The sequence below is a fragment of the Neovison vison genome, chromosome 6 (genome assembly GCF_020171115.1).
Source record: "Neovison vison isolate M4711 chromosome 6, ASM_NN_V1, whole genome shotgun sequence".
In the NCBI taxonomy this organism is placed as follows: Eukaryota; Metazoa; Chordata; class Mammalia; order Carnivora; family Mustelidae; genus Neogale; species Neogale vison.
In genome coordinates this window covers 173144861-173150532 of record NC_058096.1, presented here as the reverse complement: position 1 = coordinate 173150532, position 5672 = coordinate 173144861, and positions in this window count along the sequence as shown.

Here is a 5672-nt window from a genome sequence, read left to right as displayed (position 1 = left end):
CTAGTCTAAGACTCTTCACCTATGTTAGCAAAGGGTCTGAATGGAACTGAAGTTCTTAAGCAGAGCTTTGGAGCTCTTTTGGAAGGACTGACTGGGCAATTACTACTTAAAATGCTTTCAAGATCCTAAGCCTACTAAAATGCTCTGGGATTTAGGTTTTGAGTATGTTTTCAGGATTCATAGCAGTTCCTGTTTTCCACTGTAGCAGGTAGAAAGCTACCCTGGCCTGAAGGAAAGGAAGAAAACATAATCAAAACTTTTTGGGCCATATTGCATTCAGCTTTGCTCTTCATAGTTTCTCAAGTTGGCTTTACCTCACCCTTAATAAAATGAAGCACTGCATTTTGTGAATAGTGTTTGCCCCATGACAAGATGAAGTCTCACAAGACCAACTGGAAAGTTTACCATCTGCCTTAAAAATTAAAATATGCATGTTATTAAAATTAATGTATAAAACTAAAATAGAGGACTAGGATTGATCAAAGGAATTGCAGATTCTCTCAAAGTCTTTAAGGAAAAAAACTTCATGAGAATTCTGTTTTTTTTTTTTAAGATTTTATTTATTCATTTGAGAGAGAACACAAGTAAGCAGAGAAGCAGGCAGAGAGAGGAAGAAGCAGGCTCCCTGCTGAGCAGAGAGCCTAGTGAGGGGCTCTATCCCAGGACCCTGGGATCATGACCTGAGCCGAAGGCAGAGGCTTTAACCCACTGAGCCACCCAGGCGCCCCAGAATTCTTCTATTTTCTCTTGGATCTGTATTCTTACTTAGCTGTTTTTCCAGATGGATAAAATCCTGACTGGAAAATGAAATGAACATTAAGTCCTTACGAAAATGATGCATCCCTGTGACAAAGAGTACTTGAGGTACATGTGGAATTCTTTCCAGTATTCAGTTTATTTAGAAGTTTTAGGTATCTTACATTTAGAATAAAAGGACACCTTTCCTTTGAAAGAAGAATTCACATAAACAGCATAGCCAACAGCCCTAGTCTGGTTTCTCTCTGCATCTACTTTTACCCCACACTTTAGCATGAATTAGAAGATACTTATAAGGGTTTCATATCCTAGACTGGAGTTTTTACCATCAGAAAGCATAGCTGCCCTCTTTTGGGTTCATCATGAAACAATCTTTCACCTTTTTTTTTTTAAAGATTTTTTATTTGATAGAATGGCAGAAGGAAGAGGCAAAGCGGGGAGCCTGACATGGGGCTCAATCCCAAGACCCTGGGATCATGGCCTGAGCTGAAGGCAGATGTTAAACCAACTGAGCCACCCAGGCACCCCTATCTTTCACCTCTTTATAAATCATTTAAACCTTTAACTATTAGGTCAGTAATCAGCAGAAATGGAAAGTAAAAGGACTATGTCTGTTTTCACCACTGTTTACCTACCAAGTGCCTGGCAGAGTACTTGCTTAAGTGGGCATTTAATATTTGCTGAATGAAATAGTATTTTTGTATGTTGGCTTAGTTTTTAACTATAGCAAATTTGTGCTTGACCCATCATGTAGGTCAGTATATGTTCACATGTGAGGTGAGGCATACAAGGGTAACTGTTGGGCACTTGGAAATTTTTTTTTTTTTTTAAGATTTTATTTATTTATTTGACAGAGAGATCACAAGTAGGCAGAGAGGCAGTCAGAGAGAGAGGAGGAAGCAGGCTCCCTGCTGAGCAGAGCCCGATGCAGGCCTCAATCCCAGGACCCTGCGACCATAACCTGAGGTGAAGGCAGAGGCTTTAACCCACTGAGCCACCCAGGCGCCCGTGCACTTGCAAATTTAAATGTTTAATATTAGTGAGCTAGCCATAGAAAAAGTAAGACACCCTTATTCTCTGCATAGCCTTTCCCAAGAAGTTTAGATGTTATATGGGAATCTCAGGGGGATATGGTGAAGGTTTGAAAATTACATGAGAAAAACCAAATTTCTGTACCTTGGTACTTTATCATTGTTTATAAGAGGCCTACTACTCTGTCATCCTTATACTTTTGTCTCAAGGCTAACAAGTTTGCTAATCAGTTGTTAAATTTAGTAGCTATTCAGTGATACTTACTTTTTTATCAAACCATTTTCACTAGTAAGGATGGTATTCTAGTTTTTCTCAAGCCCAAATCCTTAATTTCTACATTAGAAATTAAAACGGAGAAAAATTTAATAGTAATAAATGCATCATTAACATTTTCATAGAAGTAACTATTTCCAATAGAGTAATACTGTTTTCTTTTCTTGCAATTCATTTCTCTTAAATGTCTGCCTCAATAGAAGGTAGCTGGATTTTTGTGTATTTTCTGTATTGGTATTTGCAATTTTTGTTATTTCATGTATTGGTCATTTGGAAAATACTGGTTCACCCAAGTTATATAAATCTCTCAGATGCTGACCGAGTTCATTATATAATATGTGCAAATTAGATTAATATCACACCTAGCTCATTAAAAAAGGGAGGGGAAGCACTGGGGTGGCTCAGTTGGTTAAGTGTCTGCCTTTGGCTCAGGTCCTGGGATCAAGTCCCACGTGGGTTCCCTGGTCAGTGGGGACTCCCTGCTTCTCTCTTTCCCTTCCCCCCACCCCTGCTAGTGTGCGCATGTGTGTGGGTGTGTGCTCTTGCAAAAATAAAATCTTTTTTAAAAGTCCTTTTAAGTATTAGGAAGATGTGAAGCTCCTGATAGTGGATACAAGTTTTCCCCAAATTCTAATTTTCACTTCAGAGTTTGAGCTTTGTCATTAACAACTGCTATCAACTGTTTTCCCTGAAAGGTACACTTTTATGTTTGGAAAAATGTCTGCCAGATAGCCAACTTTGACAGTCATTTAGGTAAAAATACCATGAAAAGAAAATAGCTAATTCCACTTGTAACTTGCTGTTTTTTTTTTCTTAAAACAACCACTGTAATTTAAACATGTAGCTGAAGTACTACATGTGGACTTTCTATTTCATCACTCACACTAAAAAGTTACGTACTAAAGGTCCAGATTTCATAAAAGGATTTTACTGTTTTCACAAGGGAGAGACTCTCCAGCAGACTTCATGCTGAGCATGGAGCTGACATAGGACTCGAACCCACAACCCTGAGCCAAAACCAAGAGTTGGATGCTTAACAGACTGAGCCAACCAAATGCCCCTCACAAGGACATTCTTTTTTTTTTTTTTTAAAGATTTTTTACTTATTTATTTGACAGATGAGAAGTAGGCAAAGGAGATACGCAGAGAGAGGAGGAAGCAGACTCCCTGTCAAACAGAGAGCCTGATGTGGGGCTTGATCCCAGGACCCTGGGACCATGACCTGAGCTGAAGGCAGAGGCTTTAACCCACTGAGCCACCAAGGCGCCCCATCACAAGGACATTCTTAAGTGGAACCGACACCACCCTTCCCCTTCCCCTGCAAATGCATGGCAGTAAAGAATGACTACTACACTTTGGTGCCACGGTCTTGAGTAATGCCAAGATGCCAGCAGTTTTACCAACTTTTGCTTTTTCAAAATTAGTGAAAACATCAGTGTAGAACAGAGGATTTTAAGAAGTTTCTCAAGGGGTGGGTGGCTGGCTGGATCAGTTGGTAGAGCATGTGACTCTTAATCTTATGTTTGTGAGTTTCAGCCCCACAGTGGGTGTAGGGATTACTTTTAAAAAATAAGTTAAAAATAAATAATATAGTAAAAACCTACTCAATGCTTTAACTGTTTCCAGGCATGTGTTTGCCAAGCTTTGACAGAACTCTCTTTGACTAGCTGATGCGGGACAAATACATGGAAAATGAGCCCAGCCATTTTTGTAGATTCATCCATTTGTAAGGTTTAAACATACTTCTAACAAACCAGATATTAATGCAGACTTCATGTCTATACACAAATGTTTAATATGACAATGTATTATTTTAAAAAATGACACTGCCATGACTTTTACTTTTCATCCAGCAATCAGCAATGTCCACTCTGTGTATAGCTTTTTGTAAAATTTTTGTTATTGTGTTATTTTTTATTTTTTTAAAGATTTTATTTATTTATTTGAGAGAGAGAGACAGTGAGAGAGAGCATGAGCGAGGAGAAGGTCAGAGAGCGAAGCAGACTCCCCATGGAGCTGGGAGCCCGATGTGGGACTCAATCCCGGGACTCCAGGATCACGCCCTGAGCCGAAGGCAGTCGTCCAACCAACTGCGCCACCCAGGCGTCCCATGTTATTGTGTTATTTTTTATAAGACATTTATTTATTTGAGAGAAAGAGTGGGCATGAGTGGGGAGGGCCAGAGGGGGAGGGATGAGAGAATTGCAAGCAGGCTCCCCATTGAGCAGGGAGCCTGATGACAAAGCTGGATCTCAGTACCCTGAGATCATGACTGGAGCCAAAAATCAAGAGTCAGATGCACAACTGAGCCACCCAGGTGCCCCAACTGTGTATTATTTCTCCAGCAATGTCATATAATAACTTGCCCTTTAAGATATTACAATAGCTTTTTCTTTTCTTTGGAGTTGATTCTTTCTGTGAGAGAAGTCTGCTGTATATTGGCTTAATCTTTTTAGCATTTTTAGACATAGATGGTGGCTCTAAGTTGACCAAGTAGTCATAATTTTAAGGCCAATGACCCATTCTTTTTTTTAATCTCTCTTATCTTGAAGCAAATCTTTTTTAAATTTTATTTTATTTATTTATTTGACAGAAATCACAAGTAGGCAGAGAGGCAGGCAGAGAGAGATGAAGGGAAAAAGGCTCCCTGCTGAGCAGAGAGCCCGATGCGGGGCTGGATCCCAGGACCCTGTGATCATGACCCAAGCTGAAGGCAGAGGCTTAATCCACTGAGCCACCCAGGCGACCCTGAAGCAATCTCTTTAATGGGGATCAAACCTATAACCTGACATCAAGAGTCATGTGTTCTATCAACTTAGCCAGCCAGGTGCCCCACAAATGATCCATTCCTTAGAAAAATATAAATTGGTTTATTTTAGAATAAAGTTATTAAATTCTAAAAAAAAAAAAGGTGTATTTATTTCTTTTTTAATATTTTAAGGAAATATCTGAAACACTGCAGGAAGACCACAGAATATACTTATGTTTAGGCACAAAAAGAACTACAGGATTTCAAAAAATTGCACAATATTGGGGGTTGCTGGGAGTATAGAAGGTATAACCTAAAAACTAATTTCTAAAAACAAATATTCACACCCTAAATGTACTGCTTAAGTAAATTCTAGATAATTTAAGAATATACTGCACCATTTGATTCCTTCTTATACTTAGCAACAGACACACAGCTATATATAAACACCATCCTGCTCTCAAGAAGCAACCTGAAAAAGTACGGAAAATCTCCAGTTACACAATTACTAATAAAATTATGACTGTCAGAAGTGCTATGACAACATTAAGCGAGTGATCCAATGTAGTAGAACTGAGGACATTAAGAAAGGTTTCCTTCAGAAGTTTGTGCTGAGACAGTTCTCAGTGACTGACATTCAGTTATTGAGTCCTTTAACTTCCTTTCCACTGTGATTGCCCCATCACTCTATACCAAACCACATTACCTCATGTCTGGACTGCTGTAAAAGAACCTTCAAATGTCTCCATCCCTGGAACCCATCTGGTATCTGCAGTCAGATTAATTTCCTGAAAGGCGTTTCCATTAGAGAAAGGCAGTACCATATACTGGTAAGGAATACTGACTAAGCAAGTCTGACCAG